Below are 13,865 nucleotides of genomic sequence, written 5' to 3'. Positions count from 1 at the left end.
ACTGTGAAAGCTTCACTGCAAAAATGCCATAGAGCTAACCTACCTAGAAGAGCTAAGGCACCAGTTCTGAAATTAATCAGCTAAAAAGGGGAGGGAAGAACAAACAAACCTCTTTGCAGCAAACTCCACAGTTCATCTGTGCTGAAAATACGCATGAAATAAGCTGTTGCATGCTTTTTAAAGGAGATACTCAAGAGGCTGCAGCTGTCTGTAAGAGCTGTATGTGATACAGGGATAGTTTATGAAGCCAGAGGAAACATGGTTCCAAGCTGTTTGAGGCTTCCCAAAATCAGGCTGAGGACGGTAACATGTGGCTTCACAGTGCCCAGCTGGCGGAACAGAAGGTACTGAGGACCTGCTCCTCTACCCGTCATTTTCACTGAGGGTGTGAGGAATGAAAGGATTTTAACCAGCAAACAGCGTAAAGTGACCAAGGTAGGATGTTTCTCTGTGAAAAGATTTTGGCAGCTGACTACCAGCTGCGGCACATGCTGTAAAGGCCTATTCTCAACCTATTGGTTTCTGAGTGTACCATGTGTCCTGAGGATGAGAGAACCATGGTTTGGGTTGATTTCCAAGGCCACCTTCCCTCTTTCATACTGTTTTTTTTTGTTGTTGTTGTTTGTTTGTTTGTTTGTTTGTTTTTGAGTACAGGCCTTTGCTCCTAGCAAAGAGGGTGTCTGTAACTGCTGTTCTGGCCACTGCCCATAACGGTCTGCTCAGAGGGATGGCTGGTTATGGCACAGTGTGATACCTCCTGATTATCCAGGCCTGGAAAGTCACACAAAGAGTCGAATGTGTTTCTAACTTAGTGGCCAGTGGCTGTGATCTCAGACTTGCATGGTGTCTGTGGTATCATTTTTAACCCCTTGTCTGAAGAATGGAAACTTATTTTTTCCCAATGATTTATAATTGACCTTAGGTTCCGTCTGTGATCAGGAACTTTCATGGATTAACTTCTTGGAATATTAAATAAGTTATAATAATTTTTATAAACTCTCCTGTGCTGCTTGCATTTAGCAAGGAGAAGAAACCATTCAGGTTATGCCCAGCGAGACCCAGAGGACCTTCTGCGGAAGGCTGTGCTCAGCCTGGTTTCCAAGCTGAATTTTTTGTGAGGGCATTTGGAGAGAGCTTTGTAGAAGTGTCCAGATTGCTGGCGTTTTCTCCAAGTAGACCTAATCTATGAAGAAATTTGAGATTTGCAGTCCCTGAGTCGTGAGGCTCCCCGAGCCACACTTTCAATGATCACATTATTCATGTTCTCAGGAAAAAAATATTCCATTGGCGTATTATGTCTCGGCTTGTGTTTCCTGATACTACAAAGGAGGCTGCACCTATGCATTTCTGATGATGTCAAATTCAACCACATTTAGAAACTGTCTTCCTCCAGTGGAATATAATCTATTGACACAGTTGGCTTTTTACAGTGTGGTGAAACATTAACTGCTTCCTCTCCTCCATCCTAGAACACCAAACTTTTGACCTGCCATTTAGGAGGCAAGCACACTTACACCCACCAAAATTCGGAGTAATGTCACTTGTTTCTAGGAAGCTATTTTGGATTTACACCCCTTTAGGATCAGAACTTGCTCTTGAGTGCTCTCCTTCCTCTCACCCCCTTCCTGCATAGTTAAAATGCTCTGAAGTTTTTGTAGGCTCTCACATTCATATCCCACATTAAATCCACAGTAGGCATTGTAGGTCACAGTAGGTCAGGCATTGCCATGCCATTGTGGTGAATATATCGTCTCTCTCTGAAGTAGATTTGCCTTTCATCAGATTCTCTAATGTGATAAGAAAAATAAATAATGATAAGAAATATGAGATACATGAGCAACTCCATCAAACTTTGTAGGAAAAGGAGAACTATCAGGTTTAAAGAGCAGCCCAGGCAGTCCAGTAACTTCTCTCTGAAATAGCTAATTATGGAACAAACACTGCACTTACAGTGCTCTCCTGAGAGAACTGCCAACTCTCAGATAGTCCAGAATCCATTCAAGTTTGAAAGAACATTGTATTAAAGCCTAGTTGTTTTTGAAACACTGCTTTTAGAAGACAAGTCTCCTCTTGAGAGCACATCTCATAGCTTCTCTCTTTGGTGCATGCACTACACTTAAGCAGAACATATTTGTAAGGGCTAGAAACAAAAGTTAAACGGAAGAGCAAGTCTCTTTGTGCAAAATAAGTAGGTGTATATGTACATCTGTCTGTTGGTCTGAACCACCACCATTCTGTGCCACAGGCCAGGGCAGGTCTTTGCTGGTGATGGGGGAAAAGAGCACAGTGTAGTGCGGCTCCTGCTGCATACCAGGCTCTGAAGTGGGCACAGCCTGGGGGGGTGGATTTGAGCCTAGGAAATGCTGTGCATGGGGCCTCTCAGGACTTTACAGATTCTATGGATTTTAATCATCTGAGTCTTTCATGCACAGTGTTGATTTTTTAGATGCAATAGAAAAATCTTAAATCCTTAATCCACTTTTAGAAAAGAAAACCTGAAAAGTGTCTGTAGTCTGTTGTTCCCTTCAATGTAGCTCTTACAAGAACTGTATTCTTTGCATCAGCTTCTGGAAAGAACATGGGCTAAGTGAGAAAACTAAGAACATTTTGTATGTTCTTTGCCCTTGTTACTGGACTGCTTGCTTTGTCTGCCAGTAGAGGTAAAAAAAAAAAAAAAAAAAAAAAAGTATTTTCCTATTTTACTGAGGATTAATTTATTCATCTTTACCACAGTACTGGGACAGGCACTGGTGCCAGGGGTCACTTCCAAGATTGACTTAAAGACTTCCTCAAGTGTCAGTTAGTCTAGAGATGAAATTTGCTTTCTATTTTCTCTGGCCTTTTTTTCCCCCTGAATCCAGGACCTCCTGAGTCTCTGAAACTTTCTCTGATGTCTGAAGCAGTTGCTGAAAGGAGTAAAATCTGTTGTACTATCCTTCCTGAATTGCAATGGATCTTTAAATATATGCAGTTCATAACAGAGGCCCCGCAGAATATAAAGGGAGGGCATTTCTCCCTGCTGTTCTTGCTGTTGTTGTCTGGTTGCCTGATGATTTGATATACCCCGGTATTTCTCATGAGCTTCTTAATTAATGTTTTTCAGTACTGTAGGACTGTGACACCTCCACTGAATTGCATGTAAGCTTACTTACAAATAAAGTTATGACGTGGTGCTTAGGGACATTGTTTAGTTGGTGACAATGGCAGTGGGGGGATGGTTGAATCAGATGATCTTGAAGGTGTTTTCCAACCTTTATGATTCTATGAAATGCCCATCGAACCACCAAGATGTGAGTATTGAAACGAGTCACGTTGCATTCCCATTGGTAGCACAGCAGAGCCAATGCAGCAAGACCGCTGCCGCCCTGCAGCCCTGTCTTGAGTGCCTGAGATCTGGGAGCATGGATGGGGGGTGGCACAAACAGGGAAGATGCTTTCCGGTTCTGTGAAGCCTTTCTGTGCTACCCCTCCTAAAGGCAGAGCAGTCTGTTTTAGCAGGGTCTCTGTCAATTCATGGCAGTCTCTCAGTGGGGCTGAGCATCCTCTGCCTGCAGAGGACAGTTTATTTTTATTGTGGCTGCGCACAAAGTGCTGAGATGTCCCAGCTCATTTTTTTCAGCTACTTCATGGGATACTGAATGCAAGGGAAGTTATTTGGTGACTTGTTTCAGCAGACAAGATTGTTGTTATTGCCAGATGCTTTCCTTCTGGCTTGCCTTGGGGTGGGCGGGGGGGATCACCCGTGGCTAATTAGAAACAGGTATTTTTCTGCAGGTTATGCTGCCAGACAGAAGCCCTTTTGCGTCTCGCAGAGTCCACGCAATCTGCAGCGTCTGAACAAGCCCCATGGGGAAAGGGATGAATTTTTCACACCTGTTTCTCCAAATTTAATAATACAAAAATCCATGCAAGCTCAAGGAGGGCAACATTCCAGTAACATTTTGCTTTTACTGACCAAAATTTCCCGTAAGATGGGCCTCTGGCTATAGAATGGAAAATCTGTCCTCACTCACTTCCCCCTCAGTGCTGGGCGGACATATGGAGTCTGGTTGCTTTTTTTTTTATTCTTGCCAGGGCTGCTGCAGTAGCTCTGTGCTTGTTAGTCCCGGGTGCCATGAAGTCAGAGCCACGAGTCTCCCCATTGCAGTAGGCGGTGGGGGTTGGTAGTTTGTTCCAGGGACGTTCCTAAACCCTGTGTCACTTCATTACACAGCAAATTGGGAACAGACGCTGGTAACGTAGACAGAAGGAAGAAAAAAAGAAAAAGGGGAGTCATGATACTATCGAAGAAATATGTGTAAAGTCCGTAAGTGCTTCTGCGCTCTGGCCAAATGCCAAGTTGAAATCCAAGACGCTTGATGTATTGCATTCTAAGTTTCCCACAATAGTTTGTTTTTTGTTTGTTTGTTTGTTTTAATCATTTAACAACAGGTAGCGAAACACAAAACTTTTCTGTGTGGCAGTTAACGTGTTGAGGTGTAGGAAAACTACAGCAGGAGGACGTGGGCAGAATTCAGCTATAATGGACTGGAATTCATGACATATGGAGTATCTTGTTGGCTTTACCAAATGGAATCACTTCCTAACTGTAATGAGCAATCTTGGACATGATCATTTTGGGATACCAAAGAACTGGCTGTTACATGAGTACTTGTAATCCTCATTGCATAATGGTGCCTGTAAAAAGCTTTTAAAGGGAAATAAAATATTTGGAATTTGATAGCTGCATAGGTTCTGCATCCTCTCTCTGTTCTCCAGGCATCAATTTTAGAAATCAGCCTTGTGGGAGGCATTTAAACCAGTAACAGTAGGAAAAAGCTCTCAGAATATAAATGTTTGCCCTTAAACTTGTTTTAGATGAGAGAAGACTAACTGCACTCTAGCAAAATCAGGCCTGTTCTGGAGATAACAGATACAAACAGAGATCTACAGCAGGAACTCTTCTTGGTTAGATCCTCATCTTAGTTGTGTGCATCTGTGCATTCCTTCTTATAGACAGCATCTGCCAATTGTAAGGCCAAAGAACTGAATTCACCCTGTACACAGCAACAAGACTTTACTGTTCAGTCTTGATTGTTTTGAAACATAGGTATTATTAAATTATTGATATTGTTAGTGCAGTAAAAGAAACATCCATTCTTTTGTGAATTAAACTTATGTATTCAATTAACTTCAACTTGGTAAATGAAGTTTTGGAGGAATATTTGCACAATACTGTCATACAACTTTCACTCCAAAAGCATGGGGATGAAAGAACTGTATTCAGAATAAAAGCAGCACACATGATTCCTATTGTTGTGCTGTCATATAAATGGGTCGCAAGCAGCCTTATTTCAACATAGAATGATGTGGATTATTCTGTTGTAGAAGGTTTGCCTGGTTTGTTAGCTCTGAAAGGGTGATAAGCTTAAATCTGAGCTAAGAAAGGCCATTATGTGGAAGGGAGAAAGTTTAAATTGAATTTGTTCTTCTACTGATGTTAATAGAGCCCCAAGCTGAGAGATAACAGGGTGCCCCTGACTTTTCAAGCATGAAGGAAAGGCACCTGGTATAAGGAGCAGTCAGCTATGGCCTTTCTTACTTTAGCACATATATTCTGCTTGTTGTTGTGTTTTGTGATGGGATCCAGTCTCAGTCTGTGGGAGACCTCGCTGCCCTGTTAAAGGTGTGAAAAACTGGGAAACAAGACAGGACTGATGTTCAGAGCTTAATTACAAACTTGCAATTTTTTTGTTGGTGTTGTTAAATTCAGGACGTCAATGTTTCTGACAAATTCACTCTTTCATTTTTGGTTCAAATTATTGCTAAGCCTGTATTTCTAAAGGTATAGAAGCTATGTAAGAGCTGAGCTAACGCATTTGAAGAAGTCTGGGATTACAGCTGTCTTTAATGAAACCTGAGTTAGCTATAGAAAACGTAAGTAAGCTAAATCCCATCTGCTTTGAGGTTTCCCTTTGGTCCCAGAAGAAGCTCAGCGCAGGATATGAGAAGATGTGTATGGGCTCCTTCCGGAAATGCTGGGAGAAAGGCAAGGAAAAAAGGCCTCCCTCTGCTCCTTTGGTCAGCTTTTATGATGTGACCTCACTGCTAAGAACCTCACGTAGTGTCTCACTGCAGCGCGGTGAGCGATACCTGAGGGGAGAGCAGAAGGAGCTTGTCTTCCCCCTTGACACCGTACACTTGGGATCTGGCATCTTTTCCAATCTCTTCACTGTGTCCATGGAAAGGGAAATGTGTCCCATGTCAGGGAAAATGGGCAGTGCCAGGAATTAGGTGGTAGGACCCTGCTCCTGCCTCTTCATGGCTGGGTGCAAGCTGGAGAAGAACACCTAGATCAGGCAGGACATTCCTGAGGGCTCCTATGAGTGATCTGGGGTTAATTGTGCAGCTGGTCCTTGTTGGTCTTTGACAGCTCGGGTATGATATCCCAGCTGGTCGGGGGCTATTCTGAGAACAAACAACAGAGGAATGGGAGATGCTAATTAGTTAGCACTTTTCACTAAAATTGGCAAGATGGGAGCAAGGGAGGCAAATGCAGATTCTCCCAAGTCTGCCTTTCCTTGACCCTGTTTCTTGTTACATTATCAAAAAGCAAGGCAATAATTAGGCAAATATAGCTGCAAAAACTACTTTCTTAGTACTCAGGGAAGCCACAATTATATTTCAAGGATATGTATCTGTCTTATGTACCAAACTGCTTTCCCTCTGCCCCAGGATATTGCCCTTGAACCTGTAGTTTGACATCCAGAGTTGGTTCTTCCTTGAAAGCGAGCCCAGAAGTTCCAACCTGCACACTAAAAGACTTGGCTGCTCTGTACAAAAGCCATGCAGGTCAAATGGCTCTGTCATCTGGCTCAGTCTCGACTATTTCAGTGAACCTTTCAACTCTTCAGCTGCCTGCAGAGGCCGAGTTACAAAGCAAATGATTGGTTCTCCATCAGTCAGATTCCTGACTTTCTGTAATGACTTTATCTGCTGCTCATCCCCGAGAGTGGGACAGAGGAACTAAATATTCCTGTTTGCTAATTTGTGACCATGATTTATTATTTTCAAACAATTTTAGGGTATCCTTTGAAGCCTAGAGGCATAAATGCCTAGGACTACCACAAAGAGGAATGGCTTGGGACAGTTCCTTTCCCAGCCACAGAGCTTTCCCTTTCCCTTTCTTTCCCTTTCTTTCCCTTTCTTTCCCTTTCTTTCCCTTTCCCTTTCCCTTTCCCTTTCCCTTTCCCTTTCCCTTTCTTTCCCTTTCCCTTTCCCTTTCCCTTTCCCTTTCCCTTTCCCTTTCCCTTTCCCTTTCCCTTTCTCTTAAAGTGTTAATGAAACTAAGGATTCCTTTCACTTTCCCTTAAAGGATTAAGGGAATTAAAGATTCCCTTTCCCTTAAAGCATTGAGACAGCTGTGGTGACCAGCTTTCTACTTTAAAGATTGGATCCAAATCCTTACAGAGTTTCTTTCTCTTTCATTATTTATTTATTTATTTATTTAATTTATGCTTACATTCATATTGTTTACCTGTTAAATAGTTAACCAGGCCAGGTACAGCTCTGAGACTAACTGACAGCATTCCCTGAAGCATGAGTGGCTAGACTGAGACTGAGTTGTAATTTTCCTTTTTCCGTTAGGAAAGATTTTTTTGCTCCTGTTTTCCTCAGAAAAGAGGCCTTCCTTCTACAACAACAATTATAACAGGGCTTTTTATAACAGGGCTTTTTTTTTTTTTTTTTTTTTTTTTTTTAAATTTCAGTATGAATAGCTGAAAACATTAGATTTGCCACACAGGCTTCTGACTGGGTATTAGAAAATCCCATTCCTAGTCTTTGATCTTGTTCTCATGTTGGTGACATTCAATTTTAGTATAGCTTCTCCCTCAAAAAGTGCTACGCTCATTGCCAAACTTGTTTTACTAAACTGTATTGGATTATGTATAGCTCATTGTGCCCTAGGGAAAATCTATATGACCTTTAAATTCCCATCTCATTTTTAATGTGCAAATGCTTTGACATTTTTTGATGAAATGTGCAGTTGGGATTAGATATTTGTCTTGAACTCATGAAACTAAGGATGCATTTAGCTACTAAAGTAACTTTTTGTTAAACCCTTATTTTCCTTTTTTTTTAAAAAAAAAAAATAGTAGTAGACTTTTACATTTACTAGCAGCAAACTGAGATATGTCTGTGGGACAGGTATACGTTCCTGCAAAGGAGTTGCCTCTTGCTTGTACTAGGTGAGTGTCTCTAGCTGGTGTGTTTCTTAGTGACTGAACATGTTCCCTGTGAATCACATCTCACTCGGGGAAGTATTTCTTTCAGGCACCACTTACTGCAGAGCCCTTCAGGGCTATTGCTTAGTCCAGGAGGGCACCACGGGCTCCAGAACATCCACGTTTTTTTTTGCAGGGGTGTGGAGGTGGTGTGGTCGGATGTTACTGAGGCATAACGAGGGCAGTTCTGATGAGCCCCGTCAAGGTTCTACTTGAAATTAAGACAGATTCTTGTTAAACAAACCCTACTAGATATACCAGGATACAGAGCAAAGGAACATTGCTTCCAATCTCTGTAGAGAGCTACATTTTTCAGTTACTGTGCTCATTAGCTATCCTCATCTCTACCTAAGTGTTCACAGCCCCGGGACCATTCCTGTGGGTAATGTGAGCTACCTCCTTCCAGGCCAAGTCCTTGTGGTGATCGTTGGGTGAAATTGTATCACATTTTCTAACAAAAGGGTACTTAAGTGTGCTCACATCTGTTTGTGCCATGTACCTGTCAATTCTTCAGGCGCTATTAGCATTAGGAATCTCATCGCTTTAGGACTGATAGCAGCTGTCATTACATTTGAACATCTTTCATATAGAATGGGTAAGCACTACAGATTTTATTTTGCTGTTGTTGCTATTTAAGTGTGGGGGGAACTGTTCCTGCAAGTCACTTAAGGATGTGTTTAACTTCATTAGCTGTAATTTTGACATCAATAAGCTTGAATAGATGATTATATTAAAGTGTACTTAAGTTTTTAGTGATGGATAGGAACATGTGCTTAAGGGTTTTTATGAACACAAGCACTTATAAGATACAGTTTGGCATGACATGGTATAAAACCTTTACTGGCAAGCAGATCAAGTACTTTCCCTCTGTCATCTGTGGCTTAACCACTTACAAGTAGTGTTAACATGTTGATAAAAGTTTTATGCTATCCCATATAACCTTCATTTTCTTCCTCAGTCCTCCACAATTTTGGCATATTCCTCCTCATCTCTTTTCCTACCTTGATACATAGTGAAAAACATATTTTGTTTTATAAACTCCTAATAAAGTCTACTGTAAATACAATAAATGACAAAGATATTTGTGAAGATTAGAATCTACTCTGTGTCACAGAGGCTGACACCATCAGTTGGGATGGAAAATACTCGTGCACTGGTTGTTCTCAATTTACTTACTATTTCTTGCAGTGAAGCTTTCATTTTTTTTCGAGTGAATTTTGCATAGTGCTATCTAGAATTTATTTATAAATATTTTGGATACCACTAACAACAAACTGTTGTGTAACATATTATCAGTGTAATGCTGCCTACTTTGCAAAGAACATGTATTTTATATACTAGGGAAAGGGATGAAAGACATGATCAGATCATCTCTCAGAGAACAGCAGACTGTGTTTGTCATGAATAACTTGTTAGTCATGGCTCCACTCTTGTGTATCCTTTAAGAGGCACGGTTTCTTTTCACTGATGTGTTAAGAGAGTTTGAAATAACTTTATTAAACACCAACATTTTCTCAATTACCTTATATTTGAGATTCAGCTTGTGTTCTTTCCAGGTCATACAAATACTGTCAAGACATAATAAGCTCTTTAAAAAAATAGTTAAAGAAAGGCTAAATGGATATCAGTTACAACTGGCTTCCTGTATACAAGCGGTGCACAAACCCAGTGGGTCTGCTCTCAGACAGCTGCATCCTATTTCTTCACTTAGGGAATGAATGCAACCCTTGGGAAACATCCTGACAATAATAATATTAAATACAAATAATAGAGGAAATTTCGTTATCTTCTTTGGATATCATCTCTCAAAAAATCCAACATTTTCATTTTTATTTTTTTTTTTGATAATTTAGTGACTGGCATGATATTTACTATTTTACTGGACATTGTGGGGCCAAACATTACTGTATTTAAATGTCCAGTTGATTCCACTGAAACTCTCAGTACTGCTGATCTAAGCATTAGTTGCAAACTTGCACCTTCAGATTTTGTGTTCATCTGCTTCTGTCAGATGTTCCCTGGGTTAGGAATAAGTTGCTGCATTTTCTAATAATAAAACAGTGGCCACCTTTTTCCGTTTTTCAACATGGGTTGCAATTATCAGAATCAATCTAGCCTCAGAGCAATGTCATCTTCAACATGGTTGAACATGGTCATGCCAGTGTTCATAACACTGGGAAAGGATGGTCTGTGAATGACTATATGAAATAGTGTTCTCACCTAAATATAAGCACTGGACAAATAGCCAGAAGTTTGTAATGCTTTTGAAAGCCTATAATCTATTTGGGAGTCATTACACGAAAAATGGGAAAATGTTAGTATGGGGGCAACATGAATTGCTGCAAATAGCAGATATTTAGAGCAGCATTTTAGACATCTAGGATCCTTTTAACTGTCTTGTATATTAGCACAGTGATTCTAAACAGTAAGTGCACTTATAGAAATCAAAGGCTGTTTGCAAATGTTTGTCAAGTAAGAAGCAGTGAATGCACTGGGACCATGGTTTATTGCAAATTAATGGGAAATAACTGAAAAGTAGCAGGTAAGATGGTAGCCCGGGAGCCAAAGGTACAGTGAGGTTGCCAGAACGCCACTCAGTGTGAAATGGAATGACCTGGATTTGGCCACAGTCACAAAGGAGTCATAGCAGTGCTGATGTTGAGACAGAAGCACTGTGGCCTTTATTCTGTACCAGCGAAATCTAGTGAATATTGGCTCAAAGGACAGAAAATACAAGGGAAGACTGTTTAGTGAAAAAGGACCAAAATGTCTTTGGAAATTACTTGTACTACAAGAATTAGTGCATAGAAAGGAGCCTAGAAAGATATTTTTAATTTTTTTAAGGTAATATCTCCTTAAGGATAGATCCTGTAATATTATAGTCTGTCTATAAAACTTGTTGTTGTTGTTGTTGTTGTTTTGTTTGTTTGTTGTTTGTTTTCTATCTTAACATTAAGTAGGATAAGCTGTGTTCAGTGGGATTCACTGCACTGTGACCAGATTGGTTTCTGTTTCTCAGGCTGCCAGTTCTGAATCTGCCCTGGCCATCTCCACCGAGCTCTTGGGTGCTGCTTTTGAGCTCTGTCCTACTCCCACATCGGGTTGCTGTGAGAAATGTACTTCCTTCCAGCCACAGGCAATGAACACCTCCTGGCTCCTAAAATTGCTCAAACCAAGAACCTATTTCCCTGCCCCAAGGCACGATAATCTGGCCTTTTATTTCATAATTTTTATTCCAGTGGCCCAGTGCGTTCCCATCTGCATGCTATTGAAGTAGGCTGCACTATGTGCGTGGCAAGACACATCTCAGGCTGTGCTAACAGGATGTTAATTCCTGCTGTGCTCGCTTCTTTGCCTTCAGGGCAGCTTTCACACTGTCAGATATGCTGCTACAAAGTAAATTACTCCTGGGATGGAGTAAACCAATCCAGGTATTAAAGTTGAACTAAGTCTAATTACCAGTTGAACTAAGTCTAATTACCCGTGTTGCAACAATTTTGTCCCAAGGTGAGGATGAGTATATAGTGTGAAATTCAGTTTTTCCACAGTAACGAGTTGCAGTCTCTCTCATACTTCCATGCTGTCCTAGATTTCATGCTGTCATCTAGCTATTTCTACATTTGTCTGTTATGATTGTCCTTACGTGTTTGAATTTCATCTCCAACATGAGCTTATGTGTAACAACACAGCAACAAACCCAGCTGTTTGTACAAATATTAATGTTCAATTACTTTCTCCCTTCTCAATTCATTAAAAAAAAATAAAAAAAAAATCAATTGCCATTGACAGTTATCTAATGAAAGAGGATACCACAGGGCACATCATTCCGTTTTAGTCCCATGCATTAAAGATCACAACCACAACCTAAAGCTATCTTTCTGATTAAAATACATTTTCCCTCTTTCATATTATCATTTGCTCCTGACTCAGAGAATCGCTCAGCATTTGCCACAGAGTATGGCTTAGGATGGGTGAGCTGGCAAAGATAAACCAAGAACAGGCCTGAACTCTTACCTGAAACTCATCTTATAAGGCATATTGTTTGAAGTCAGGTAAATGGGTGGGGAACGATAGGAGAAAAAAAAACAGTTTAAATTTTGATTCAATAGCTGTTGGCAGAAAAGCTGTTATTAGCAAACACTGCAAAACCAAACCCTGCATATTGCTTCCTGTAGTTTACTCACAAGCTTCCTGTCTTGTTTCAACTTGTGGATGTGGACAGAGGAATAATGTTTGTTTCTTTTTCACATCTATGTGAAAGGACTACTGAAGTAACAGACAGCAAGTGGCTTATTGTATGGGGAACCATCTTTTTCTCAGTCCCCATCAGATTTTATTGGAAACACTGTGTTACAGCTCCTTCAGATCTTGTCCTTGAGTGCAAGTTTTAACTGAATTTCATAGAACTGTATAATGGGGGAGAGCTAACATGGGTCCGCACCAGGATCATTTTCAGAATATTCTGAGAACTGCATACAAAAATTGAAGATTTACTGGGAGCTGTGTACAGTAACCCCACTGCCTCTGGGATCAAGGGAGATGACCAGAACAAGTTTTACCTTGAAGAATCAGCAGAGAGGATCCGATGCCTTTACTGGGGAGTTGTCAATGGTTCTGAGTCTGTCTGACAGGCTCAGCTCTTAGGGCATGACTGGTCTCAAACACAGCTTGTCAAAAACTTGAAGCAGAAATTGGAAATTGTAATGCTGTGCCTGTGAAACAACAAAGAGGAAGAAATCCTAAAAGCGATGTGAGTCCATAGAGCCAGGGAAAGGACAGCTGGGAGAGGGTGCACTCAGAAAGGGAAAATGATCCGAAGGGCCTGGGCAAGCAATTTCAATTCTTGTGAGCATTCTTTATTCCTGAGTAGGATCCCATTGCTTCTTACTGGACAGCCCCATGTCTCTTGAAATCACTAGGTAAAGTTGTCTTCAGAGGTATTTGGATACATCTTGCTTCTGAAATCATGAAGCAGCAGAGCAACCCAGGGGGGCTGGAGTTAGATGATCTTTAAAGTCCCTTCCAACCTGAGTCATTAGATGAATTTCATACTTTATCCTAGAAGATAGACCTGGAAGCTAAGGGTGAAACCCAATCTTTCCCTGTCCACCACCTCCAACCTTCAAAAGAAACAAACCAACCCCAAACCAAAACAACAGCATTACAGCAGCAGTGAGCTGGATGTCGTGGCAGGTAGGAGGGAGGTCAGTGTTAATGAGAATCCTTTAACTGTGATCTTAACTCTGCCACAAGCCTGAGTGAGGTTCAGGGGTAATCAGAGACAGCAAGGCCCCTGCAGCGGTCCCAGGTGAGCACCGTGTGTGCTCCTGATAGCTCCGGGTGGGATGCAGAAAGAATGCACTGACCAGAAAACCATGAGCCTCGAACAAGTGGTTGTGTTATCTTTACACACACACAGCCACGTAATGTCTTTTTATCAGATCTGAGAAGAAAGGGAAGCCCTCCCATGTTCTTCCCTGGGCTTTTATCTCCATCTCCCTTTCTCTCTCTCTCTCTCTCTTTTTTTTTTTTTTTTAACAAAGAATCTTTCTAGGACTCTGCTTGCGAGACTTTTCTCTTGATTTCTGCCCTTTTCTCCCT

This window comes from Oxyura jamaicensis, chromosome 17 (genome assembly GCF_011077185.1).
Source record: "Oxyura jamaicensis isolate SHBP4307 breed ruddy duck chromosome 17, BPBGC_Ojam_1.0, whole genome shotgun sequence".
NCBI classification, from domain to species: Eukaryota; Metazoa; Chordata; class Aves; order Anseriformes; family Anatidae; genus Oxyura; species Oxyura jamaicensis.
This window is presented reverse-complemented; position numbering follows the sequence as displayed.